The 12,419-nt window shown below is 34.9% G+C and overlaps 1 long non-coding RNA gene and 1 pseudogene across 1 annotated transcript in view; both read right to left on the bottom strand.

Annotated features, from left to right (window-relative positions):
- The window catches only part of LOC119042664 (ER membrane protein complex subunit 2-like), an 82,614-nt pseudogene extending 71,322 nt beyond the window's left edge, over positions 1-11,292 (bottom strand).
- LOC128627386 (uncharacterized) overlaps positions 1-11,454 on the bottom strand; it is a 109,644-nt gene extending 98,190 nt beyond the window's left edge. Inside the window, exon 1 of the long non-coding RNA XR_008391567.1 lies at positions 11,325-11,454. This is a non-coding gene — a long non-coding RNA (uncharacterized LOC128627386). The remainder of the gene's footprint in view (positions 1-11,324) is intronic.
- Positions 11,455-12,419: the final 965 nt, after the last annotated feature.

Genomic DNA, 12,419 nt, shown 5'->3' with positions numbered 1-12,419 from the left:
ACAAAATATATTTAAAAAGCTAATTAAAAGGTATTATTAGGGTATATAAAAAGACAATATCAAAAGAATATAGGTTAAGCAGAAAGTACAGGACCCTGAATGGGACAAAAGTCATGGAGTGACTGTACTCCAATCTGGGCACAGCGAGTGGAAGCCAGGAAATAAAAGTGTGGAGTAACCCAGACTCAAAATGCTGCAAAGCGGAAAGCAAGGTTCACTATTAGAAAAGAAAGTTAAATGTTTTCACTCACAAAGGAATAAATACTGAAGCAGTAGACACTAAGTTGCTACACAGGACTGCAAGAAATACTGTTATACAAGCTGAGGGCTCTGATTTGGACTGAGAGGTAGGTAATGAGTGATATGATAAATAAAGTTATAAATTTTTTAAAATTCTGTTCCTAAGGATATTAGGAACAGAAAATCAATCATCACTAATATAAATATAAAAGTGAAATAACACTCATTCAAAATCAAAATACAAAATTCTAGAACATATGAAAATATTTAATACTAAGAGAGGGAGCTACCAAAGCAAACAAGTTATATATACATTTACTTCACATGTAATGAATTAGATTAAGCTAACAATGACTTAAATAACAAGTAGCTTTTACGTTGCTCAGAGATGATATGTAATATAACATTATTTAATAAGTATACTTAGAAAATATGAAAGATGTTCAACATCAATAGTAATGAGGAACATGAAAATTAAAACTACTATAAGATATTGTTGAACATCTATTACAGTGGATAAAATTAAAAGTACTGACAATGTATACATATACGGACAATACACACATACATACCTACCTTTTTACATAAGTCTCATAATTATTGAGAGTAATGTAAAATAGTATAGACTCTTTGGAAAACTATTTTGGTAGTTTTCTCTAAAGTTAAACATATACTACCATATGATCTAGCATTCCCACTCTTGAGTATATACCCCAGAGAAAGAAAAACTTATATAAAAAAAAAAACACCTGACCCTGTCTGATGTGGTTCAGTGGGCTGAGCATCATCCCACAAACCGGAAACTTGCCAGTTCAATGTCTGTCGGGGCACAGGCCTGGGTGGCAGGCCAGGTCCCTGGTTGTGGGCCATAGGAGGCCTCCGTTAGATGTTTCTCTCACATGTTGATGATTCTCCCCTTCTTTTTATCCCTCCCTTTCCCCTCTCTAAAAAGTAAATAAATAAAATGTTTTTAAAAAGTCCTTTAAGACCTCGAAATATTTAAGGAGGTACTCCTCACAACCTTTTAAAAATAAATAAAACAAACAAATCAATAACAAAAATGTTTTAAAAACTTGTACACGAATATTTATAGCAACCTTATTAACATCCTCAAAACTATAAACGACCCAAATGTTCTTCAACTAGTGAGTATATTTAAAACAAGAAAAAAAAAAACATTCCACGTCCATACAAAGAAATACTACTGAGTGATATAATGGAACAAACTAGTGATACATGTGACAGCTTGATTAAATTACAAGAGTATTATTTTGAGTGATGATAACTATTCTTAAAAGATTTCATATTCTATGAGTCTACTTTCACTAACCTACATTTGAGAAAATAAAAATTCTCTTAAGGTAGGGCAAAAAACTGCTGGGAATTACCAGAGCTTAGATTCCATCACTATGACAGGGTCAAAGAGATAGAAGGTCATTATATGAGATAACAAACATGTGAGTTAGGCTGACTGTAGTAATCATTTTACAGTGTACACATTTATCAAAATGGGTTGTGTGACTTAAAATATATAACTCTTTGCTGATTATGCTTCAATAAAGCTGGAAAAAATAACAATAAAATTTGAGTGTGCAACATGTACAAATATATAAAGAATGGTATAGTAGCATGAAGGAAATGTATTTGTATAAGATCCTTACAATGGGTATAATATTTAGAGGAAAATTAATAAAATTATTATATTATAAAATTCTAAGGAACAAAGGCATATGGTTAAAGACATATAACTACTAAACCAATAGTAGAGGTAAAATACAATTATGAAAATACTCAATTGTAAAGAAAGGAAGAAAAGAGAACAAAGGAAACAAAGTAGACTTGGTACTAATTTAAAAAACACAGAGAAATCTGATAAAATTAAACTCAAACTCATCAAAATCTATTAGATGTGAATTTTCAAGTATTCCAGTTGAATATAGATTACCAAACTGGAAAAATGCAAAATAAAACTTTATCCCGTCTATGAAAATGCCAGCTTAAATTTATCTTTAATTTAAAAAAAAAGCTTAGAAGTAAAATATTGGTCAAAAAGACACCATAAACCACGCAAAGCAGTGACCACACTAAAGGCAGAATGGCTGTATTAATTTCACACTACATAAGCTTCAGGGCAAGGAATATTATCAAATATAACATTAAGGTGCAGCAATCCTAAATGTCTATGTACTCAACAATCAAGTTCGAAATACATGAGCAAAAAGTTTATACAAATTCAGAGAAAAAGGCAAATGTCACTCTGCTGTCATTAAATGATAGACAGAAAACCTTTAAATATTAGAAGACAATACTAAAAGCTAGCTCGATCTATTGTACAAAATTCTCAGGCAACTAAAAAAACTTCTCAGAACAAGAAAATGAATTATAATGAATTATATTTTTAAAAACTGTCAATGACAAAATAGAAAATCTTTTTATTTTTAATTAAATTTATTGATCACATGGGTTAATAAAATTATATAGGTTGTAAGTGTATAATTCTATAATACCTCATCTGTATACTGTACTGTGTGTTCACCCTATAAAGACTAATCTTCTGTCAAAACTTACCCCCCATTTACCCTCTTCTACCTGCTCCCACCCCCTGACCCTCTGGTGACCACCATACTGTTTGTCTACAAGTTTTGTCTTTTTTTCCCTAATCCCTTCACCCATCTCACCCAAACCTCCAGCCCCTTTCCTCTGACAGCTGTCAGTCTGTTCTCTGCAGCTATGATTCTGTTTCTATTTTGGCTTTTTGTTCATTAGATTCCACATATAAGTAAATCATATGGCATTTGTCTTTCCCTGTCTGACTTATTTCATCTAGCACAATATCCTCTAGGCCCAACCATGCTGCCATAAAGGGTAATATTTCCTTTTTTAATTTTTTATGACCAAGTAAGTATTCTATTGTGCAATGTACCACAGCTTTTTAATCCACTCATCTACTGATTAGCACATGGGCTGCCTCCAAATCTTGACTATAATAAATAGTACTCCAGTGAACACGGGGTGCATATATTCTCGGGAATCAGTGTTTCGTATTTCTTCAGATATATTCCTTCAGGAGTGAAATCACTAGGTCATAAGACAGTTTCATTTTTTTTAAAGGAAATTCCATACTGCTTTCCACAGTGGCTGCACCAATCTGCATTCCCATCAACAATGCCTGAGAGTTCTCTTTTCTCCACATCCTTGCCAACACTTGCCATTTGTGAACTTATGATAGCCACTCTGACAGGTGTGAGGCGATATCTCATTGTGGTTTTATTTGCACTTCTCTGATGATTAGTAACATTGAGCGTCTTTTCATATGTCTATTAGCCATCTGAATGTCCTCGCTGAGATGTGTCTATTTAGGTCCTTTGCTCATTTTTTCAAATGTTTTGTTTTTGGTGCTGAGTTGATTTCTTTATAAATTTTGGATATTAACCTTTTATCAGATTTACACTGTATTTGCCTGTAGTAAGAAGTTTGCATGGGGATTTTTCTGTCGACCCCTATTTCTATTGAAAACAAGGACCCAAGAGTAGGGCTCACTCCCACCTGGTATAATACATTTTTCTTCTGATAAAAGGTTGGTCAGAGTATATACCTATCTTGTATGTATTAACATATTTTATGTATGCTCTATTCAGGAGTGCTTAAAGATTACTCATCTATAAATTTTAAAGTAACGACTGAATTCTTTATACTTCCTATCATCTTTCTCTCCAACCATATCCACAGTCAAGACTGGATCAGGAGATCTGCTGTATCTGAAGTTATTTTCCAGTGTAAAAAGAAAAAAATTATCTTTGCTTCTGAAATTTCTTAAGTGCTTAAGATCAAAGAGGATTTTTTTGTTTGATATTTTCCTTTTAGGAGTTAACTAGTTCATGTGTATCAGCTCCAGTGTTACGACACCATTTCAGTTTAGAAACAGATGACCATTATTTCATTGTTAAGACATTCTCCAGATTTATAGAGTCATAAACCTGATGGCATTTGGGGATGTTCACAACAAAGGCAATAAGTATAATTGTAACAAATAGTAATGTTATCTTGCCTGGAAACTGTTTTACATTTTATCATTTTTAGGGTTTTTCTCACTGTGAGTTCAATGAGAGGCAGAATTATCATGGATATTCTGCATTTAAATACTACGTAGCCCCTGACAATTAATTGGTTGGGCTCAAAAGTCTTGAACTGCCTCTTAATCAAAAGGTAAATAGCAATTTCTTCTTACTTAGGAAAAATTCTTAAAAGTCTTACAATGAGTTAATATGTTCAATTGATTTAAAACAATAAAAAAAGGTAAGTAATGATCCTCTTCATACTCAAATATCTTTCCTCTCTTCCCTCCTTAAATATTGGTTCCTAAATTCAATAAGCAATTTCTCAAGTGAGTGCCATTGATTACCAAAGGATAAATTAGCATAAATGCAAACCCTCCAATAGGAGAAAAGTATCTTACTGATGATGAATCAGTGATATGATTTCTTAAAATGAGACTATTATTATCTATCATTGTTTTTATTGTTATTATTATTTCAAGCCAAAAGCAAGTATCTTTCCTGTCAACATTTTTATATTAAATCCTAAGGATCTATATGATCCTTTCAGTATATCAATGTACATCAGTCTTTTTTCCTTTGAAATATAGTCATCTTTCTATTATACATGAAAAGAGAAGAGTGGAGTAGTATGGATAAATTAATAGCAAGTCAGTGAAACTTCTCTCTGTATTAAGATTATATTTTATAATAACTTGTATAACAGATTTTCTTTTCCAGCTCTTTCAATCAAGCAGAAATGAATGGATTACTTTATTCCTCAAACACAAACATGATCAACAGATTTGGAAATTTTTTTAAATAAAAAAATTAATAAAAAACAGGGAAAAGGAGGTATAAAGGCACACTGGACAGTTGTACTCAAGTCCTGGCTTAGAAGTTTTACTTTGCATACATCTAACAAAGAATTAATCTGGATGAAGCCTTTCTTCAGATCACAATTTTCAAAAATATTCCTTTTAACAAAAGACATTTTTAAGCTGTCCTATGCAATTTTTTAAAATATTCCTTTTCACAAAAAGACATTTTAAGCTTTCCCAAGTCCACTGCTGCTATGGAGGAATACAGAAAGAGATACAAGTCTGAAAATTGAACATAGCCTAGTTAAGAGCTAAGCTATCTTTCCATCTTAAAGGTCTTCCTCCTGGGCTCTACTGCATTCACTCCTACTCACTCCTACTATTAATGGCAGCTCCATCCTTCAACTGTATCTCTTTTTACCCATAACATAATCTTGCTCCTGGCTTGACAACCAACCTCTTCGAGAAGCTATTTATGCACTCTGTCTCCATCTCTTTATTAGGGCTTTAATGTCCCATCTGCACTATTAAATTAAACACAGTCATTTCTTGAATGTTCAGAAGCTCTTTACACAAATTCTCTTTATTTCTTTTTTTTTAAGATTTTATTTATTTATCTTTTAGAGGGGAAAAGAAGGAGAGAGGGAGAGAAATATCAATGTATGGTTGCCTCTCATGTGTCCCCTGCTGGGACTGGCCTGCAACCCAGGCATGTGTCCTGACTGGGAATTGAACCACGATCCTCTGGTTACCAGGCCCACGCTCAATCCACTGAGCTACACCAGCCAGGGCAAATTCTCTTTATTTCTTGAAGAGTCAGCCCCTGGCTTTCTAATTCTATACCATGGTTATTTTGTTCTCCTCATCTACTTTGTGCTCTTTAAAACTGGCCCAATTTCTTTCTGCCCTCTTCCTAATTAATCTCTTCAGACAAAGCCATCCATTCCTATAGCCTCACTGAATATTTGTTTTTATGCCAGTGATTCCCAACTCTCCAACTCAAGACTTTCTTCTGAGTTTCTAACTTATTTATCCAACTGCCTACTAAAATATTTCCTTTTTATATTTTCCAATCACCTCAAATTTGACATATCTAAAATAGATCACATTTTGATAGCCAGATAAATACCTCTAATGTTTACTTATCTCAGCTGATGACCCCATCTACCGCACTATGCAAATAAAGTATAGGTGGTCCTTAACTCCTTACTTTCTTTCACCTCCTATATTAATTAACCACCAAGCTCCATGGACTCTAACTCATGAAGAGCCCTTGCATCTGCCTTGAGACAGAGCCCTTTGCTCTTGAGACAATACTGTGGGATACCCTAGCCTAAGCCATGCTCACCATTCTAAACGTTGCAACTGGTCTTCATGCCCATAATCTTCTTTTTCAACCTAGTCATCTTATTTTACATGTTGGTCTTAAAGTCTTTTGTTCTTGTCATTGTTTTCATGATAATGTCCCAAACCTATAATACATTTTGTAGATGAAAAGAAAAGAATTAACAGCAGTCTGTGATATATTCTCACTTTACCAGGGAATGTCCTAGAAATAGAAAGAAAGATAACCTGGTCAAAGTCCCTTAAAATGTGTTATTGACAGACCCACTGTCAAGCACATTACTGCTATTGCTCATGAGAAGGTCATTATCTATATAATGCCTTTAGCAGATTTTAAAAAGTATACCAGATTTAAATAGGACTCTTTTTGGCTAACAAACATGAACTCTGGATTTATGGGCCATGGAACCAGGGAAAATATGACAGAAGCCAAGTAAAGACCAAAATAACTTCTTTTTGTGTAAATGATGACCCCATGCATCATTTAGATCGTTCATCTTAAACATCTCCCAAAAAGCACATTTTCAGGTCAAGAAGTACCTGTAGAGTTGTATTGCTTATCTTAAACTTTTTTCTGTTTGGCTAGTTCTTGAGATATTTATATCCTTAATATTATTAGTAAAGCTTGACACTAGGTAAGATTCCTAATTCTTATGAGTCTGATTTGACAATATAATTCTTTGAGTTAATTCAATAAGTATTAGTATAAATTAATCTTTTTAAGTCTTTGAGCCTCATCTATTTTCTATCAGAAATTCCAGCCTTACTGGTCTTCTTGAACTTATGGTGGGTGGTTCCTTGAGTACATTCCTGTTGCTATTCATCTCACTTTGAGTTTTTGAATAAGCTGCTCCTTCAGCTGAAATGCTATTCTCCTCACTCACTGCTCCCCCATTTTGTTTGTCAGCAACCATTGTCACTTACTTCCTTTGTCTATTAATACCAATCAGCCATTAATTTTCAGTTCATACAATTGCCTTAGTGATGACTTTCTGGCTCCTATATTTATGTTACAATAACTTCCTTCACTACTTCTTCAGTAGCATTGACTACCTGTTAAGACTTTGAACTCAATGGAAGAAAGAATCTTGCCTTTCTTGATCCCCATTTTATCACATAGCTTAGCAAAGCTTGTTACATCTCAGGTACAGAAATACATGCTGCTGAAAACACATCATAATTGTTGGCCTAAAACAGTTCATAACAGCTGAATAAATTTCACAAAGCTCTATATAATATTTGTGGCAGTATAAAACTTAAATAGACCTAGAGAAGAAGTTTGAGAATATACCATTCTGGGTTTTTTTTACTTTCATGTTTCACATTATCTGAGAAGAAATCTTTTTCTTACCCAGTATGTAATCAGGAGTCATATAATCTTACTATAAAATGAGAGTAAAAATAATGCTGTTTTAAAACAATGGCTCTATGAATTGCTTAAATTTCTAAAAATATTGTAGAATAAATGTACTATAATATTCACCTCAAATTTAAATAATTTTAAAATCAAACAGATGCCATTTATAATTTTTTTTGTTTTTTGTTTCTTTATTTTATTAAAAGTACATACAGTTTTCCATACTGTTTTCCATAATGGTCGTACCAGTCTGGAACCATTATGGAAACAGTATGGAATTTTCTCAGAAAAATAAAAATCAGCCTGACTTTTGACCCAGCAATTCCACTGCTAGGATTATATCCTAAGAATCCTAAAACATCAATATCAAAGAACCTATGCACCACAATGTTCATAGCAGCACAATTTAAATAGCCAAGAGATGGAAGCAACCTGGGTGCCCGTCAGTAAATGAATGGATCAAAAAACTGTGGTACATTTACACAATGGAATTCTATGCAGCAGAGAGAAAGAAGGAGCTACTACCCTTTGCAACAACATGGATGGAACTGGAAAGCATTATGCTGAGTGAAATAGGCCAGGTGTTGAAAGACAAATACCATATGATCTCACCTTTAACAGGAAGCTAAACAACAAAACAAACAAGCAAGCAGAATAAAAACCAAGACACTGAAATAGAGAACAAGGGGACAGTGACCAGAGGGGAGAGGGAAGGGAATTTAAGGGGGAAAAAGGGGAGAGATTTGGAGGAACAAGTATGAAGGACACAGGGACGAGGACTGGGGGGGAGGAAATGGTAGGGAGGTGGGGAGCATGGGGTGTGGGGGGGGCTGGGATGGGAGAAATAGATAAAAAACTGTACTTGAAAAATAACTAAATAAAAATTTTTAAAAAGTACATCCAGAATGTACTCCAATCTGGTGATAAAAAATACACCAGATCTTTTCACAAGCTCCTGTCTGCTTTATATTTACAGTTCTTCTTATTTTGACAGTACTCTAGAAGTACTGATAACAAGTTTGATCATTTACATGTGCGTTTTTTCTATAAAATGATACTGAAGGACCTCCAACTATATTCTTGATAATATAAAAAAAATTCTAGGAAGTATATTAGAAATGTGAAATGTTAACAACCAAACAATAATACCAATTTTCTACCCTCCAAAAGTCACATTGCTTTTATTGTAAAAGAACCTTCATGTATTATAAATTCCTTCCTGCATTACCTAAGTTATTCTATCATCATCAATACCCCTATCTGATTACCTAAATGTATAGGATAAACCTCAGTCAATACTTCTGGAAAAATGCAATGCCTAGTGGGCTTTATGATTTCAGAAACAAGATAACAGGCTTATGACTCAAAGAAAGCTATCAAATGCATTTTTGTAGCCACAAGCATCGTATTTACTTAAAGGATTGGGACTATAAAAGCAAATCTCTCTTACTGGAAACCAGGACAAAAGCTTCAGAAGACATGGTAGTAAATAGCTCTGAAATTGTTTTCTCTGCTTCATTTCAAAAGCTTAGGGCTACCAATGTCTGACCTTTTACAAATTGAACAGTTTCTTGCAGGTCTTGGTGCTACACTGAATGCTGATGGTGGTGTGGGCTTGATGCAGCCATCAAGAATAGCAAATACGCTCGTCACTGGTGTATTCTTCTGCATCAAGAACATTTCTCATTCAGTGACATTTGCTGGTTCCCTCCAAGAAAAGGTACAGCGATTCTATTTTTTCCCCAAACATTTTCCCTCTAGTGTCTCTTGACCAGGCAGGGCAAGGAAAATTGTGTAATTGTCCAAAATGACTCCATATAGTTTAGCCAAAGGAAAATAAAGTCAGGTTGAACAAGAAGACATTTTGCTGAGAACATCTGGAGTCAGCCTGTTATTTTCTTTGCTATTTGGTAATGGAGAACATAAAAATATATTTGAGGATTATTGAGATTTTTCTGCCTATTTTTAGACTGTATATTAACACTAATATAATCTGTCTGGTGTTAGGATATTTGCCTTATAATTTCAAATACATAGATATTGAAATATTAGTATAAGATGATCAGTGAATAGTTTTTAAGGTTATCTATGTAATTCTTTCAACATTAAAAATAAAATAAGGCACAAAATAAACATCTACCCTACAACTATTTATGCTGTATAATATATAATATCATATTTAGCTTCTGTAGTGATATTAAAGCTGAGCAGTGCTGACTTGTGAGTGCCTCTTATGTGTTACACCTTGTTTTAGTTTTGATACACACCTGTGAGTCAGTGGTTATTATTCTTTGTTTTTAGACTTTAAAAAACTAGCTCATATAAAATACACAATTGCCCAAGTCCCATACAGTGGTAAAGAAAGAAACTGAAACCCAGATTGGCCCCTGAGTTTTTCTGAATCCAAATCCGATGCCAGGAATATTTGCCAACTGTATAAAGCTCATGTGTATGTACACTCTGAAAACAGAACTTGGATTTTATTTCATCTGTTTTAAAATAAAAGATTAATTAGAAAATGACTGGTTTCAGAAATTAGGATTCCTCTGATCAGAGTGTAGGGCAACTTTTAGAGGATACTTTAATGCTTAAAAAGTATAAACAGTGTGCTAAGCTTCATGCTAAAAGCTTTGCATTCATTATCTCATTCAACCCTCATATGTGAGGAGGATATGATTATAATCTCCAATATATATAAAAGGAAATTGATGATTAGGTAATATCTTTATTCTCTCTTTCCCTCCAGATTTATATGCTGCATTTTTCTGCCCTGTTCTGCACCCTGGGGGTTTGACCTCCAAGTGAGATACATAGAGTGTGTGGTAAAACAGCAGTATAGATAAAAGCTTTAGGAACTGTGAAGAGGATATTAAGACCATCACACACACACACACACACACACACACACACACACACACACAGACACCTAGATTTACAGCTAAAAACCATCAGAGACCAGCTCAATCCAACATGGCGACTAATTTCATTTTACGATGATCCGTAGCCTTATTACTCGCCCATTATAATATATTAGCATGCTGAAGGATACACATCAGAGCCACCAAGATTGGAAACAGCCCATATAAAAACATAAAATGGCCAGTGGAGCTCCCCCGAGAAATAGCCACCCCTTTCCCAAGAAGATCCTGAATATTCCTTCCCCTTATTAAATACCCATCCTTGTCCCTCCTGATTAAAGGGTCCTAAATAAAGGAAGCAAATTCCTCTAAAGAAGAGCTGCTCTGTCTGTGGAATAGTGCATTCTCTGTCTCACCACTCCACTAAAAACTCATTTTCACTTTAAACTCTCTGCTGGCCTGAATTTGAATTCTTTCCGGCATGAAGTTAAGAATCCACAGTGGGTCCCTGAACCTTGGGTCCCCAGCCCCCTGAAATACCTACATCATAAAGACTTCTTTTCCTGGGCTCCATGACATTTGGCTTCTGGTCAGGTTTGGAAGCTGGAAGAACTAAGACAGGGGCCCCGGGGTGGGGAGTGTGAGAGAAGACATCAGGATATTTACTCACCTTGCCAAGGTTCTGGCAGGGACTGCCTTTCTTCATGACCACAGCTCAAATCAGTAGTCCCTTTATGTGTTCCCAGCTGTCTCTGCAATATGGTAATACCTTTCCTTCTCCTTCCCTTTTTAGGCCTCAGTGAAAACAGCTTCCTGCTGTTGCTAATTCTGGCTCTTCATTACCCTTTGTTCCTTCCTTAACTCTGCACAGCCTTGTTATGCTCTCTTCAATTACACCCTTTGGAGTATGCCAATTGTTGACTGCTAGGACTTGGACTGACATAAAAAGGTTAAGTAAATTGCTTTAAGGTTTCCTGATTAGGATTTGGCAGAGGTGGAGTTCAACTCAGGTTTGTTCAGTGCCAACACCATTAACCACTGTGTAATTCTGCCTCCCAGATTAATCACCACAGGGAAAAGAATGAATTGTGTCTCAGCCCCTGAGGACATTTGCATTTTTTTCAGGGTCTATTCTTTATCTAGAAAAGGTGCCCCTGACAGTGCAGACACTGCTGTCCAGGGAACCTAACCACAGGCTATCAAACGCAGTTCAAATCTCGGGGATCCAGCCCAGTAGAAAGCTGTTGAGCAGGTAGACAAAACTTCTCAATGTTAAAAGGTAGCAATATTACTCTGGCAGTTGTTATAATAATTACTGCCAGGAACCTCTCTAACCTGCCATACCACAAATCCAGGAGGGCTCTTATAATTTTTTTGACATTAGTCCTGGATACTGTCCTATTAATTCATTAAGCTTTAAGCCACACAGTTTTAGTTATTCTCTGTATCTTCAAAAATTATGTATTAAATTCCTACTATGGGCTAGGCATTGTGTTGAGTGCAAAAGTATATAAAAATGATTAAGAGAAGGTTATCACCCACCAAGAAATAACAGAATAGATAAGTAAATAAAAAGTTTGGATGTTCAATAAAGAGAGTAGCTATGATTGAAGCTTCTGTGGGTTGCTGTGGAAGAACAAAAGTGCGTGCACTTTTTCACTTTTACCCTTTTTCTTCTCATCACCTGGCCATGCACTACTTTTCTCTTATTGCCTAGAAATTATGACCCAAACCCTGAGATATACACCATCATTGGCCACATTGG

This window comes from Artibeus jamaicensis, unplaced genomic scaffold (genome assembly GCF_021234435.1).
Source record: "Artibeus jamaicensis isolate MK-2021 breed Jamaican fruit bat unplaced genomic scaffold, CSHL_Jam_final contig_388, whole genome shotgun sequence".
Taxonomy (NCBI): Eukaryota; Metazoa; Chordata; class Mammalia; order Chiroptera; family Phyllostomidae; genus Artibeus; species Artibeus jamaicensis.
This window is presented reverse-complemented; position numbering and strand designations above follow the sequence as displayed.